General features: G+C 31.5%; 1 long non-coding RNA gene across 1 annotated transcript; it reads right to left on the reverse strand.

Annotated features, from left to right (window-relative positions):
• Positions 1 to 5,016: 5,016 nt before the first annotated feature.
• LOC131642239 (uncharacterized) lies at positions 5,017 to 6,635 on the reverse strand. The gene is made up of 6 exons (XR_009295812.1): positions 6,436 to 6,635; positions 6,228 to 6,348; positions 5,999 to 6,100; positions 5,639 to 5,704; positions 5,477 to 5,528; positions 5,017 to 5,170 (listed from the first exon to the last, which is right to left on the reverse strand). It is a non-coding gene; the product is annotated as an uncharacterized LOC131642239 (long non-coding RNA).
• Between the last annotated feature and the right edge of the window lie 11,080 nt (positions 6,636 to 17,715).

A 17,715-nucleotide genomic window follows, 5' to 3' on the forward strand; every position in this document is an offset into this window, starting at 1 on the left:
TGTTTTGTACAAAAACCTATATATTGACCCATGTACCGATTGCTCAATTAATGGAAAATATCACAGATTTTTCACATTCAATTTAGCTTCAATACTTCCGCTGACATTTGTCAACAGAAAAAAGTATAATAAATAGTAAAAAATAAAAAAACATTGATATAAAACAACTTACAATTAAAAAAGTGTAATATAAAACTTTAATTAATCACACATACATTCTAACATCTAAGTAAGAAAGAATGCCTGAGGCATATATAATAGTAACCATATATAAAAGGAAAGGCCATGAAAGTACAGTAACTATGAAAAGAACATTAAAACTAATAAAATAATAAAACTCTTTAACTATTAGTTTTTGAAATAGCTTTTCATGTAGGTAACAAAAAGAGTGACATCTATACCACCATAAGGTATGATGATATTATGAATTGTCTTTGCTATTAGTAGTAACATAGATAAATATAAATCAGTCATGATCGCTTAAAACTAGTAACAAACCCGTGCGTTTGCACGGGTTCTGGTATGTGACGCGCATTTGTTTTAAATATATATTTTTTTAATAGAAAATGTCTGGTACCTGTAAAAAAATAATAATTGAATGTTTAGAAAAAATATGATATCCGTAAAAAAATAATAATTAAATGTATAGAAAAATGTCTGGTACCCGTGAAAAATAGTAATTAAATGTTTAGAAAAAGGTCTGGTACCCGTAAAAATATTTAGATCAATAAGAATATGGTAATATATCCAAAAATAAATACTAAAAAATTTAGTAATATAAATAATTATAAAAACAACAAAATGTATTCCGTGTTTGGATTGATACATTAATTTTAAATATATTTAATTTAGGATATTACAATTTTATATTCTTATTATTTATTATAAATCTTAAACATATTTTTATTTATTAATTATGTACAATTGTATGTTATTTTTCGGATATGATTGATTTGTTAAGTTAAGAGTCTTTGTTAAGAAAATTTGTATTAACTACTTAATTGAATGTGTAAAAAAATTAATATAACATACACTTATGAGATTACATTGTATAGTCAAATCATAGCATAGCTAGGTTGAAAAGAGAAAAGAAAGTGTAAAAAAAAAGAAAACATCATTGCTTGGTTCCATCATTGTCACTATTTTGTCTCAATCTCAATCAAAAGATACTTTAGTCTCAATCTCAATCCAAAGATACTTTAGATTGGAAAAAGAAAATAAAGTGTAAAGAAAAAGAAAACATCATTGTTTGATTCCATCATTGTCTTGTCACTATTTTGTCTCAATCTCAATTCAAAGATACTCTAATTTTACATTCAAGTTTAATTTGTGAGTTGAAGATCTTGTAGTGTACTTGTAGCTTACCATGACAAAGTACAAAAATAGTGTCATGATTACAAAGATAATAATTTTTGAAACGATAAATTATCATCATATTAAATTCAATAAAATTATTCTTAATATTCAAGCATTAATAGTCAATAAAGATAATATATTTCAAAGAATCAATCTGTTTAAGATACAAAATTATGTATTACATTACATTATCATAATTAAGTCTATTTAATATTTACTTTTTCTAGTTTCAAAATTTTTAAATTGAAATCCTTTAAATAAAATTCTTTTAGTACAAATAATACAAAGAAAAAAGTAAATTAAAAAAATAATACAAATTGAAAATATAAATATGATGAAAGATATATTGTTGAAGAAAGTGAATATATAAAGAAACAAAGTTGAATTTGAAATAAGAAAAGAGAGGGAAAATATAACATTTAAATGTTTGGGTGTGTAAAAAGAGATGATGTGATAGAAACTTTATGCATAGTACAGTAAAAGTGAAATAGGTGATGATAACTTAGTCTGCCTATTTTGTTTTCATCATCAATTTTTATAGACTTTTATTATAGGCAACTAATTCCTATAAGTTGTCATGAATTAAATGGTCAAAAAATATTGATAATAATAATAAATTAGTATTCATCATAATATAAAAGCATTTACTGAAAATCAATTTCTCTCTCTTCCTTTTTTATTCTACCCTCTTCAATATGAGTTCATTTTACAGCACAAACAATAAAACAACTTATTGTTTCATCCTCATCCTTAGTCTTCTTCAATGTCTTTCAAATATTTTAGTCCTGATAAATTTATTTTTTTCTCAAAAATTTCATTTTTGATATACTGATTTATGGGATATTGATACAAATCTACCTAATCAATATTCTTTAAGTTCATTAAATATTCTTTAAGTATTTGTAATCGATATTCTTTAAGTTCACCTAGTTCATATTATATTTTAAGAAACAAAATATTTGATCCTTTTTTATAATTACAATAATCAATTACAAATAATTTATATATATGATATTTGTAATTTAATTAATAAAATTACATATTTATTATCATTGTATTCAAAAATTAAAATTATCATATATCAATTCAAATTGTAATATAATCATATATAAATCAATTATTAATAAAATTATTTTATTCATAGACTATTTTTAAATAAAAACAATTAATATTATTATAATATTATTCAAAATAATTTAGATCAATAATTTGTAAAAAAAAACAATTGTGAAAAATAGAAAAAAAATGTTTATAGGATTGATAGAGTTGTAATAATAAAAAGGTTTATAAAATTTGATAAATTAAAAAAAATCAAAATTAGAATTAGTTAAAAATAAGTAGAAAAGGAGTTTGCTTCGTTATTCTATTTAAATATTCACGCATAATTGAGATGGATTTCACCTAAAAGATAAATAAAAATATTTATTTAGAATTTCAAACATTTGTATCATGTTACCCTTATTTATAGACTTAAAACTATGTAAAACATGTTATCCTTAAATTCAAATATAAAAGAAACAAATATTTTAAAAATGTATTAAAAATATATTATTATAAACATTTTGTATCATGTAACTCTTATTTAGAGGGTTAAAAATATCACAATTAATATTTTTAATAGAGAACAGGGGATTTGATAGTTAGTTTTAATTATTAGAAGAATATATTTAGCAAAGTGTATAATTATTAAAAAGTAATATTTTATTATAATTTCTATTCTAATTATCCAAATTTCTATTCATACGTTAAAGTAATTTCTAATTAAATTTTTTTAAAGGCCGTTCATTTTAAACAAAAAAAAGTTTTGGTTGAGAAATCTTATGTAATCTTTTTTTCATGCTACATGAGTGTTGTACAACACCTACCCTGCCCATTAATTTTAGACCTAAATGGTTGAAAGTAGATTGATATAGTTCTGAATTTTCTAAGTTAAAGAAGTCTTGCAAAGTTTGTTATATTCAAGACAAGGATATTGATATAGTAAGTACACCATGTAACAACATCAGCCATTTAATATACTATGAAAAGTAATATAATATCTATTAAACATGAGTAGTATAAAAGGTATGTAATAAATAATAAATAATATAAATAAAACCATTCATTTTTTTATTATCTTTTTACTCACTATATTTATCAAAATTATTTATAATTAAATAATAAAATTGAATGCAAAATATTACATTATTTTAATTTCCTTTATTTTAGACGTTTGTGTAGAGTATTAAGAGGATAATTATAAATGAACTACTCCATCAATGCGTTACGTTAGTAAAAATATTTTCAATTATATATTAAAAATATGGTAATATTTAATAGTAAAAATATTTTAAATTATATATTGTTAATCCTATTAATTTTATATATTGAGTTACTATAAAAATATCTTCAAACTTCCATTAGTAAAATATCAATTTTATATTAACAAAAATTTAATAATGCCAAAAATTTCATAAATATTTTAAATGCTCATAAAAATGAGTAATAAAAATTAATTGCGTTGATATATGTTAAAAAGAAATATGTTAATAATGGTAATAATAACAGTAATTTTAAGGTATTGAATAACTTTTATCCTACAACTTCTAATATTTTCTATAAATAAATATTATCTTTAAATGTATTTAAAGATGCAATAAATATATTTTAATCATTCATTTATTTTTTTACAAAATCACCATTTATTTATTTGTTATTTAATATAAAATGGTTTTTTAACCAACATTCAAAAAGAACAATCAATTAAATTGTTATTTCAACCCATAATATGATGAATAACATTTATTAAGTGTATCTATTTTTTTTAAAATTGTCGAAATAGATTAAAAAAAAATGAAAGCACGAGTATTGCTATTAGTACTCCAATAAACATGTTCGGAGCCACAAAATAGAAGTAGTGAACCACACAATTTTTTTTCATAGTTCTTTTTTATTGATGATTTAACCATTTTCTGTAATATTATCTTTCTTTTATCAATAAAATTAACTTACAATATTATCTTTTGTAATCAATTACAAAAAGTGCAAGTAGATGAAAGATGTGATGGAAGTATTGAAAGGAAGAGTGTTAAGAGGGGTTTGAGAGAAGAGACATATGAAGGATGTGATGGAAGAAAGTTGAGTAAAAGATAGTCAATTGGGCAGAAAAAACATATGCAAAAAGAGAGTGATTAGACGTTTGCTTTTTCCAAAATGTAAAAGGTGACATTGTTTAAATTCAAGACAAATAAAAAAAACTAATGAAGGCAAAACAATAGATAAAGAACATAAGGTTGATATGAAAGAAGATGAATTTAATAAAAATAATAATAATAATAACTTTGAGAAAAAAAGTAGGGGTTTGATGTAGCACAAAGTATTCTGCACTGCATTAACCGATTCTTTTATATTCATCACTTCTTCAAGATTTCTTTCAATCTTCAATAATAATTTTACTTCTTTTCAAGATTATATTCTCTTTCAATCTTCAATATCATCTTAACAAATGTTGTATCTTAAATTAAAAATAATTTTAAATTAAAAGTAATTTTCAATTTGCATTATGCATCACCACCTTCCATTCTAATTTTTCTTAAAAGTAAAACAAATGTTATTTCAATGTCATTCTTACATAAACAAAAAATATTAATCATTAAATATATCTTATATAACATAAACAAATTTGTATATTATTAATCAAAATTAAATTAGTACTACAAAAAAAATTATGACAAATTAATGACATTTAAGTGTATTTAATTTCAACAAATATTTTTACTCATCAATATCGTTCATTAATATTTCTCTCTCCATCAATATTCTTCCACAACTTGTTCTGCAGTTCAAATTTATTAAATATAGTTAGTGAATAGGATGACACACAAGATTACAGGACATATTTGACTTTCTAAAACGCGGCTTTTTGTGAAAAAATTATAAATTTGAAAGACAAAAAAAAGGTATAATCTCACATTATTAAACAAAATTAGAACTTCCAAATCACATTCCAATCTCACATGAACTCATTTAGATTTAAAATAACATGAATAAAAAAACAAAGAAAAATAAAAAATCAAAATTAAAAAAGCATGACTAAAAAGTGCAGAATAAATTTTTTTTAAAAAGTAAGAAATCTTCTTACCATTGATTTCTTGGATTTTCTTCTTCCTCATAACAACTTTCTAAATATAGTCCTACATTAAAACCAGAGTTTTTTTTTTTTTTTAAAGATATACAATAGAATAAAATCACCAGATAAATATGCACTATAAAAAAAATGATGAAAATATAAAATTAATCTTACATCAAAATAAGAGCTTTATTTTTTGTAGGTATCAGTATGTACCTTTGTGATGTTGCTTCTTATTTCCTGGAGAAAAAAAAGACAATGAGATATCAATTTATTCTTATTCTTTAGGTTCCAGTAGCGACAAAATTTATCGAATAATTTGTTAATATTAATTTAAGAAAACTTGGTTGAATTGAAATCAATTTTAGAAATCAAACAAATAATGATTTGTGTAGGATACATTTCATGAAATAGTTCAATCAAAAAACTGATATTCAATGATGTAGAATATTTAAATTTTTTACAGATCATAAAGCTGGCAATTGATCTTAAAGTGGCAACCCATGTATAATAAAAATTAAAAAAATAACAAACCTGTTTTTTTCAGCAGGCAGAACATAAGTAATAGCATCTGGACACTTCAGAAATTTCAACAGCTCCCCAGAAATTCTATCAAAGCTACAATGTTTTTATCACCTGAACATCAACCACAACACTTTATGTTACAATACTAAGTTTCTCCCAAAACCCATTTTTTATAACAATCCATTAATCATTAAAAAAAGAGAGAAGAAGTTTCATGATCAAGAGCTTGATTTCATACCTAGGGGTTTTGATTTCAGATCTGGAGACTTCAATTTCATATCTAATGATTTCAGTTTCAAATCTGGTGGTTTCCAAATACTCGTTTAGAAAAAGATTTGTGAATACACAAAGTGGAAGGCCTGCAAGGAGGAATCTATCTAAGCAACTCATGGTCCAAAATACTCGTTCAGAAAAAGATTTATGAATAACTTTCGATTTAAATATACCTTTATTCATCTGTTTGTTCATCTGCATCTTCTATTGCACAAACCCTAAGAGATCTTGAACATTTTCTTTGCATTCAAGCAGTGCTTTTGTAAAATCTGAAACAAACACATGATAATAGTTAATAAATCAAAAAACATTTAGTCAAGAATATGACCTCAACAAATTATAAGACCATGTAATCAAATTCTGCAAGATGAAGATGACAGACAAAGAGAAAGTAGACATTAATGTGAAATTAGAAGAATGAAGAGTAAACAGAAAGAGAAAGAAGGAGAAAGTGAAAAAAAAAGAAAAGATAGTAGCCTGGTGGAAGAAGAAAATAACGTAAAAGAAGAAAAGAAAGAGGATTGGTGAGAGAGAGAAAAAAATAATCTGGAAAGAGGAAGAAAGAGAGAATTCGTGAGAGAGAGAAAGAAAAGAAATAAATAGCAAAACCTAAAAGAAGGAAGGCTGGAGAAGCTATCCACGTGGAGCGTTAGTGAGCAAGCAGGGCAATTTTGGTATTTCGAGACCCATAAACTTTCTTATATTGTAGATTGCAATGGATCATGACACTTCTATTGTTCTCTTATCTTTTCATTTTTGATACTTAAGATAGCAACAGAGTTATGAAAATTGTTATTGAAATTTTTAATTCTCTTATCTTTTTATCTCTGGTGTTCCTGTTAAAATAGGTAAAGTATATATTATTCTCAATTAAAAAATATGATTAGTTTATAGTAGACTAAAACTATATAGGCCACTAAATTGATGGATAAAAAATATGCTATTTAGCTTTAAACTTTTAAAAAGTTTAATCCATTAAAGTTCAGTAAATTTTCAAATTTTCTAATCAACATTGAGACCCAATTTAATTTTGAGGTTAGCAATTCAGAAAACAAGTCGGTAGAAGATCAATCCCTAGAGAAAGAAATTATCGAATGAGAAGCAGATCAACACAAGAGGACCGACTTGAAATCGTCATCAATGAATGGTGTTACATTAATCGAGGATGTGGCGGAGACAAGTGCGGTTCTATTGGGAGAAGGGGTGGCAGATGCCGATGTGACAACAGAAGCAACAGGAGCTTCTCAACCAAACCACAAGGAAAGAAGGAAAAGAAGACGCTATATCCTTAATGAAAAGAGGAAAACGAGAAGACACCGGAAAAGGACAATGAAAAAGCTATCAGAATCAGACAAGGCCTATACCGAAGTCAAGGTACCTTCTAATCCATATCACAATTCAGTTATTGATAGCTCAGAGTGGAGTTGCTGGAAGATCTTACATAGTGAAGTGAAGGAAGTGGCTCAAGGTGTTTGGGATTTTGGGAAAGATATTGGGGTAGTGAACATTGGGGAGGAAGGTGAGGTGGTGCAGCAATTGGTTCTGAACGAAGAAAGAGATAAGCTTGTTGCATCTAAGTTGAAGGAGAGGGGAGGACAACAAGGATAAGGCTGACATACAGGGGGATAGCCAGGAGTACTATTATTGCTATGAATATTGTTAGCTATAACATTAGAGGTTTGGGGGGTTTGGATAAAAGGAAAGAAATTTCACAGTTAATAGGAAAACATAATATATCTTTTATGTGCCTTCAAGAAACAAAACTCTCTAAAGTGGATCGAAATTGCTGCGTAAAGTTATGGGGATCAAGTGAAATTGATTTTGCTTTTAATGCATCGGAAGGACGATCGGGAGGTCTATTGATGTGCTGGGATTCGACAAAATTCATAAAGCATTCTCAGAATGTAGGTGACCATTATATTTGGGTAGAAAGGAGGTGGGGATCAGAGGATATTCCGATAAATATAGTCAATGTCTATGCACCTTGTGACGGAAGGGGAAAAAGACGTTTATGGAGTTGCCTATCTGAGCTAGTAGAATCAAGACCAGGAGAAAATTGGTGTATATCAGGTGATTTCAATGCAATAAAATCGGAGGAAGAAAGGAAAGGACTTTGCGACTTCAGTAGACGGGGAGAAATGGTAGCATTTAGTTCGTTCATTGCAGATTCTGAATTGATTGATCTACCTTTAATTGGGAGGAGATTCACTTGGTCGAATTTGGATGGAACATCGATGAGCCGAATTGATCGTTTCCTGGTGTCTAAAGGCTGGCTACAACACTGGCCAAGATGCACACAATGGTGCTTGGATAAGGGGTTGTCTGATCATTGCCCTATAGTATTCGGAGAGAAATCTTTGAATTGGGGTCCGAGACCGTTTAGAATGCTCTCGTGCTGGAAAGATTTAGAGGGATATCATGCATTCGTTGAAGAAAAATGGAGAAGTTTTGATATACAAGGATGGGGGGCATATGTGCTCAACGAGAAATTGAAACTGATAAAGGGTCATCTAAAGGATTGGCATAAGGTTCACTGTGCGAACTTACCAAGCAAAATCGAGAAGCTGAAAGAAGAAATTAATAGACTGGAACTTAAAGGGGAGATCTCGACACTGTCATCGGAGGAAATCGCAGCTAAGAGAGACTCTACAGCAGAACTCTTAAAGATGTCCAAATTAAATTGTAGCATTATGTGGCAAAAGTCGAGGATGCGGTGGCTCAAAGAAGGAGATGCAAACTCAAACTTCTTTCATAGATGCATTAATTATAGAAGAAGAAACAATGAAATCCTAAGCATTGAGGCTAATGGCACAAAACTGGAAGGGGTGGAAGAGATAAAACAAGAGGTCTTTAATCATTTCAAAGATATGTTTGAAGCCAAGGATGGGCAGAAAGTTGTACTGCAAGGCTTTAACTATAATAGACTCGAAGCTGAAGATAATGCGAAGCTAATTGCAGAGTTTACTGAAGATGAGATTAAGAGAGCGGTTTGGGAGTGCGAGAACTCGAAGAGCCCGGGTCCGGATGGTGTTAGTTTTGACTTCATCAAGGAATTTTGGGATGTTATTAAGGATGATTTTCATAGATTCCTAACAGAATTCCACAGTAATGGTAAACTAGTCAGAGGTGCAAACAGCATGTTTATAACATTAATTCCGAAAAAAGACAACCCGGGGAGGCTGTCGGAATTTCGACCAATCTCTTTAATTGGTTGTATGCACAAGGTTTTATCCAAAATTCTTGCAAACAGATTGAGAACAGTGGTGCAAAAAGTGATTTCGGCATCACAGTCTGCATTTTTAGAAGGAAGACATATAACAGACAGTATTTTAATTGCAAATGAGATTGTGGATGAGGCGAAAAAGAAAAAATTAGAAGCTTTGATGTTCAAAGTAGACTTCGAAAAGGCTTTTGATTCGGTGGATTGGAAATATCTAGATTTCGTAATGGAGAAGATGGGATTCCATGTGAATTGGCGCAAATGGATTCATGTATGTTTACAGGCAGCTAGGATATCGGTTCTCGTAAACGGTAGCCCTACAGAGGAGTTCGGGGTCGGAAGAGGCTTGAGGCAAGGGGACCCTCTTTCGCCATTTCTCTTCTTAATAGCGGCAGAGGGGTTGAACTTATTGATGACCAAATCGGTCCAGCTTAATCACTTTGAAGGATTTCAATTCGGTAGTGGCGGAGTGTCGGTGTCTCATCTGCAATACGCCGATGATACGCTGATAGTGGGTAAAAAGAAGTGGGAAAATATATGGGTAATCAAGGCAACACTACAGCTATTTGAATTGGCTTCGGGCTTGAAGATAAATTTCCATAAAAGCCAACTATTTGGAATTAACGTACAACATACATGGCTAGAGGAGGCAGCACTAGTACTCAACTGTAGAGTTGGAAGTCTCCCATTTTCTTATTTGGGTCTGCCTATCGGGAGTAATCCTCGAAGATTAGGAATGTGGAGACCAGTGGTTGACACTGTCAGGCAAAGATTGTTTAAATGGAATAACAAACATTTATCCATTGGTGGGAGAATAATTCTCTTGAAGTCAGTCCTGTATGCTATACCAGTCTACTTCCTTTCCTTCTTTAAGGCTCCGTCAGGTATCATTCAAAAACTCGAATCTCTCTTCAAAAAGTTTTTGTGGGGTGGGCGGGAGGACACTAGGAAAATTAATTGGGTGCAATGGGATAGAGTGTGTCGGGGCAAAAATGAGGGGGGTCTGGGTATTAAGAATTTAAAAGCCTTTAACTTAGCCCTATTAGGAAAATGGAAGTGGAGATTACTTTCGGATAAAAATACTACATGGTATAAAGTGCTGGCAAGTAAGTATGGAGAGAGGAATGGTAGAATAATTGGGGAGGTGAGTGACTGCTCAATTTGGTGGAAAGATTTACAAAACATAGAAAAAGGAGTTTGGGGATTTGAATCTAACTGGATGGCAAGTAACCTTAGAAGAAATATAGGGAATGGTGAGGAGTCCCTTCTGTGGCTGGATCCGTGGTGCGATTGCGTACCGCTAAAGGATAAATATCCAGAACTATATAGTATATGTGAAGAGAAAAACATCTCGATTAGAGATATGCTTCTAAACGACCGGGATGAAAGGCAGCATAGATTTAAGTGGAGTAGAGATCTGTCACAAGAAGAATTAGCATTAGAAAATGAAATTGGAGAGAAAATTCAGAACCTAACACTCGATTCAGGGAGGAGGGATAGTTGGAATTGGGGTTTAGGACAATACTCAGTCAAAGAAGCTTATGAGATTATTATGGCGAGAACTTCATTTGAAGAAGAAACAAATTTCATAAAAGCTTGGAATAAATTCGTACCGCTAAAAGTGGCAGTACTAGTGTGGCGACTTTTCCAAAATAAGGTTCCATCGAAGGATAACTTAGTGAAGAGAGGAGTTCTCAATCAAACCCAATCGAACCGCCCTTTTGGATGCGCGGTTACTGAAAATGCCTCTCATATTTTCTTCGAATGCAGTTCCTCTAGGCAGGTTTGGGCGTCGGCCCTAAGCTGGCTTAACATTTATGCAGCTATGCACAACAATGCTATAGAAAACTTTCATCTGTTCGAAGGTCTTTGTGGAATGGTGTGGACCTCCGATTTTTTTTAATACCGGGCCATACCTCTGATCTGTAGAGATACGTGAACTGACTCTTTTTTGTCGCTTAATGCTTTCGCATTTTTTTTGAAAATTCACAGAGTTGCCACCGACCTTTTATTTTATCCAATTAAGGAAAGGTTTATAAAAGAAACAGAAAAAAGACCTTTAAGAAATTCTGGGTAAGGGGGTAGGTTATACAAAGGGAAGGTGTTAGCACCCTTTGTATCCATGGTTATCCATGGGCTCTTAAGTTTGCTTAGCTCACTTGTCTTTCGATCACTTTTCAATTGCTCTGAAATTGCTCATATGTGGTTTCAAATACCTTTGTAATTTGAATTTTGTAATGATCCGTGTGTGGATGTATACAAAATGCTTGTTTATCTTTCGAAAGATGTTTTGAAAAGAACGTTAACTTTGTAATAACCCGTGTTTGGATGTATACAAAGTATTGTCTTTTTTGAAAGTTTTGAAAAATCAACAGTGTATGAGAATTTTGTTTGTTTTGATTTGAGCAAGCAAACTAGGAGGTCTACCCTGAGTTGTAAGGTCTTTATCCTATTTCCTTTAAAAATCTATCCTTTCACCGGATATAAAAGCAAGGTTCGATTTTGTACTCAAAACAGTGGAATTTTGACTTTGATTTTGAAAAGAATGAGAAGGGATTACCTCAAGAGGTGCAAGTGTGATTGTGATTGGATTCAGATATTTATCTTTGAAGTTAGTGATCTAACGGTTCAATTTTATCTTTGACATACACGCAGTTTATATTTGCTGGAAATTAAAGTGCGGAAATGTAAAGTGCGGAAAGTAAATCTACGCTATTACATCGATTGTGCGGGAAATGTAAACTAGCCTATTTACATGAATTTGACATCCTATACATTTATCTAGGAATTTTAAATTGCAAGAAACATAAAAGGCATGTTTTTGGAATTTTTATGATTGGTTTTAATTATAATTAATGCATGATTAATTAAATTAAAATGAAGAAAAAAGATGAAAATAGATTTAAACCTAGAAATTAAGTTTAAAATATGTACAAAATATTTGTTAATTAATTTTAAAACAAAACTAATTTTTTTGGAATTTTTGGAAATTGATTTGAAATTGATTTAAGTTAATTAAAACATAATTATGCAAATAATTATACAAATAATTAAAACTTAAAAAGAAAATTATTCAAAATATGTACAAAATTAGTTTATAATATATAAACAATATTTAATATAAAGAACAATTTTTTTATGATTTTTTGATTGGTTAGAATAATTAAAAAGAAAATATATAAATATATACTAATTAATTATGCAAAATATTGAAATTATGAAGAAAAATAAAATATTTTTATTTCAGAAAATAATATATTATTTTAGAAGTCTAAAAATATTTTTTGTGTATTTTTTGGATTTTTAAAACTATTTTTAATTAATTTAACAAAGAAATCAAAATAAAATAGAAAATAAAATAGAAATAAAAGGATACTGATCCTGTGTGGAAATTTATGAGGGAGTATGATGTGCACGCGTGATCTGGAGCGTTGGATGAGTCATAAATGAGATCAGATGGTCCAGATGGTGAGGGAACATCACTTATGACACGCCTGCAAAACACTGAAACCAAGGGTTATATTCAAAAAAACGCGCGCGTCAGAACCAATAGGGGGGTGACACGTCTTCGTCTTCAACCTTCAGACAAGACTTTTAATAGCGCTTTCTTACCAAAAGCGCTGTAATTGGTTACTTACTAAACCTGCAAAATAGCGAATAGGGTCAAACGTACACATAAACTTGGCGCGACCTATCAGTTCAATTCGTTTGGTCCATGCGAATTCAATGGTACTAATTAGAACCTCTAATTTTGCCTAATTTGGAAAGCCCTAATTTTGAAGCTATGAACCCTAAAATGGTGATTTCGTTTGTACGTGTCCAAACTTCAATTAAGTTTCCAGAAATGATCTACACCTCAAACCAAACTCAATAGTATGTCTACATCTTGTTAAACATGTGTGAATAACCAGATACGAATTGATTTTAGTTTGAATAAATTTTGACCTGTGTAGCTCGATTCAGTGAGCTTCAAGGCTTGTAATTGATTGAGATAGTTTCAGTGATGTTCAAGGAAGGTATTTGAGTGTTTAGTTTGAATGGAAAGTGACTTAAATTTGGAATTCGAATTTCAAAATTCTTTGAATATTTTAAGAGATTACAAGTGTGTTACAAGCAAGAGTTTTGCTCTCTATCTCTGTCTCTCTTTGTTACTGAAGTGCTATAGCCTATTTATAAGCATTAGAGTGCTTAGAAACTAAGCCAAAAGCATTGATGAGTTTTTTGGAATCTTGACTTTTTCAACATTGGTAGCTTTGTCTTTAAGCCACCATGGCTTGATTTTCTTCTTCTCCTCTGCTGTACTTTGCTTTGGGACAGAGTTGAATGAGTCTTGCTTGGAATACAAGCTATTCTTTATCCATTTCATTTTCTTTTTAATTTTAATCTTAAAATAAGATAAAATTATGCCAAAAATAGATAAAAAATGATGTGGGCTTAGTCTTGGTCGTGGGAGGCCCATATCATCATGGAAATGATGTTTGAATGCTGAAAACTTGGCCCCATTTGGAAAAAATACAATTTTGAACAATGTTGGTTTCATGCATTTTCCCAAAATTTAGCCAACTTCAACAAGGTGTAAATCCTTCAATTTTTGTCATATGAAGGAGATCTTGCACTTTTTGGAAACCTCAAAGAGTCCTCTAACCAATGCCTTTGGTCTCATGTCAAAATGATTTTTGAAGCTCCTTGTGTGTCCTTTTGAAAAAAGTGTCTTTTTGTTGACTTTGAAAATGACCTGTAATGTCTTTGATCATATTTTTCAAATGGTGAATCCAATGACCATGGGATCAATGGTATTTGAAAGATAATTGAATTTCCTTCAAAACAAGCTTTGGTTTGAATTTTTTGGATGAAGGATGAGAGAGTTATGATCAGTCAAAGTTGAGTTGACTTTTCAGGCAAAAACCCTAATTTTGAATCTTAGGGTTTTGTTGATTTTTGATCTTTCCTTGATGAATTATGATCATCCAATGATCAAATGATGAATCCTTTGACAAAATATGGACTTTGACAAAAAATTTCATTTTTGACTGTCTGTTGACTTTTTTGGTCAAACGGGTCGTCTGTTGACTGTTTGAGCTGCTGACGGTGCGTCTGAGTAAATTGAAGTTTGAAAATTTGTCTGATGGTACTTTGAGATATATGGATGTATATGAAATCCATTTGAGCTCTCAAAAACTTGTTGCCCCTGTAAAAACAAGAAAAACCCTGATTAGGGACTGTTTGTGTAGGAGACAGTTAAGCGTACCTGATTTTTGTGCAGTGTTGAGTCTCTGCTAATCATGTGATATTCATAAGACTTCTTGAACAAAAATCTTGGAATTTTGAATTGTGAAAGATTGATTTGATTGATGGTACAAAACACTGAGAATTGTACTGCCAGCAGTTTGGCTGTCAACTGACTGTTCAGGTATTGATGTAGCAGTTAGAGTGAAAAATCAACAGTCAAGGTTAATTTTCTTTTTTGTTGTTGTTTTTGTTTTATGTAAAAAATGAAAGTTTATTTACATGACTTGTTAGAAAAACACAGACATAATAAATAACATATATACTGTTACCAGTACAGTCTGAGTTTCCTGATTCTGCGCCTGCAAAAAGATTTAACTCTGTACCAATTGTGTCAGTACTATTTATCTGTAAATAAATAAATAGCATGTGTGAAGTAATAAACAGTATTTGGTGTTTGCGTAAGAATAAATTCAACTGCAAGCCAAATTACTGTATAAGAAAAATTCTAAAAACTAAGTTTTTCATATGTCAGGATATTTGTTGAAATAATCCATGATTATATGAGACCCTAAATTTTCAGATTGGAGTTTTCTTGAAAAATATGTGGGCAAATTTTGGGGTATAACAGTTGCCCCTATTCAATCTTCTTAAACCTGAAGAGATTGTCTGAAATCTGAAGGTAGAAGATGATTGAATATTTAGATGCCCTGAAAATTTGCACTTACCTTGATCAGAAGAGATGTTGGAAGTGGCATTTGAATGTCGTCTGCGAAATGTTGTTGGCAGATTGAAACATTACCTGAGATGGGCTTTCATATGCCACCTGGTGAATGTGTTGATGGTTTGTTCATCAGAATGAATTCATTGATTATATCTTGATGAAGGATTTGAAAGTCTTTGTGTTGACTATTTCGGAACCGTCCAAGGTTACCGCTTTAAGTCTTGGAAGATAATCGTTACGGAACTTGTCCAAAGTTTTTCCGATTTAGATTTTGGAAGTTGATCATTGTGGAACCGTCTGAGGTATCGCTTTAGATCTGCAACGTTAAATCGTTCTGGAACCGTCTGAGGTATCGCTTTAGATCTGCAATGTTAAATCGTTCTGGAACCGTCTGAGGTATCGCTTTAGATCTGCAATGTTAGATCGTTTTGGAACCGTCTGAGGTATCGCTTTAGATCTGTGATGCTAGATCGTTCTGGAACCGTCTGAGGTATCGACTTTGATCTGTGATGCTAGATCGTTTTGGGAACCGTCTGAGGTATCGCTTTAGATCTGCAATGTTAGATCGTTTTGGAATCGTCTGAGGTATCGCTTTAGATCTGTGATGCTAGATCGTTCTGGAACCGTCTGAGGTATCGCTTTAGATCTTTGATGCTAGATCGTTCTGGAACCGTCTGAGGTATCGCTTTAGATCTTTGATGCTAGATCGTTCTGGAACCGTCTGAGGTATCGACTTTGATCTGTGATGCTATGTTTTTGAGTTGGTAAGTGATCAGAATGAATCTTTGGCTTGATTATATCTGAGAGAACCGTTCATGGAATTCAGGTGAACACGGCATGTGATTGAGAACATCTTTGTTGAAGATATCTGCCTACCTGAAAAATCAAGTTAGTGATATGCAATGTTTATGATGCATGTAAATGTGAGATATTCCCGGAGAAATATGCATGTTATGTTGTGTATGAATATGCGCATGATGCATGATGTATGATGTATGAATATGTGAATGTATGAATGTATGAATGTATGAATGTATGAATGTATGAATGTGATGTCAAGCTTCTAATTGGAAAAATAAATTCCCACTAGTCAGCTGGACATGAATGTATTGTGATCGTTGATGATCTTTTGTCTTGCTTGAGTACCCTCGTCTGGGGAAATTCTTTGAGAACCCGGGTATCCCGTTGAAGGATCTTTGACTACTGCTTGGGGAACCAAAGGTAACTGGAAGTTCTGATGCCCTTTCAAATGGGAATGAGGAAGATGCATAATCCTCCGATGCACTATCTGACCAAGTCCGGGTGCGGGGATCACATCTTCTGAAGATAGTAATCTGGAACAACCCTGCTGGGGAATAAGACTTCTTTTGAAGAGAAAATCTTTTTGAGGAATTTGCTGAGAAATGCGTTTCTCTTGGTGATTTCCTTCTGATGGAATGATGTCCAGATGATCGGGACATTTCCTGAATGCCATTCCTGTTTTTCCTGGTAAACATCAATCACATTCAAATGCATATGTTCATTCAAAATTATCATTGGGACGCTTACGTATTTAAAACAGAAAAAGTGAAAATAGTGATTTTTGAAAGAGCTGCATTGAAAAGAGCCATGATAGGCGGGTTAGCACAGGGAGACAACAATCCTAGAAGTAGGAAACTGTCAGAAAGTTTTGAAAAATATTTATGAAGATAAATAGCTATGTGAAAATGATCCAGTCAAGTTTCAACTCTGCTATTGCCAATCTGTCTTCGAGCATCTCATCCCTCACTTGTTGGAAGAAAGTGATTAGACTGATCGGTGTCTTTGAGGTGTTGAATCTTGATGGTGAGTAGGCAGCTGAACGGAACATAGTTGTATGCTTCATTCCCTAACTTTTGCCTAGGCCGCCCTTTCAGGTTTTCAGCCTACCGGGATAGTATTTGTTTAGTCTCTAATTTTTGCCTGGACCGCCCTTTCGGGTTTTCAATCCACCGAGACGCTCATTTTTGCCTAAGTTGCCCTTTCAGGTTTTCAACTTAGCGAGCTGTTTTTTTTCTTTTTAAGAGAAGTATTTTTTGACTATGTCAGCATTCACAGGGTGTGGGAAATCCTCGCCATCCATGGTGGTAAGCAACATGGCGCCGCCGGAGAATATTTTCTTGATTATGAATGGTCCCTCGTAGGTGGGAGTCCATTTGCCTCTGGGATCACCTTGTGGTAAGATGATGCGTTTGACAACCAAGCCACCAGTTTGGTATGCTTGACTTTTGACTTTTTTGTTGAAGGCTTTGATCATGCGCTTTT

Source organism: Vicia villosa, unplaced genomic scaffold (assembly GCF_029867415.1).
Source record: "Vicia villosa cultivar HV-30 ecotype Madison, WI unplaced genomic scaffold, Vvil1.0 ctg.004681F_1_1, whole genome shotgun sequence".
Classification (NCBI taxonomy): domain Eukaryota; kingdom Viridiplantae; phylum Streptophyta; class Magnoliopsida; order Fabales; family Fabaceae; genus Vicia; species Vicia villosa.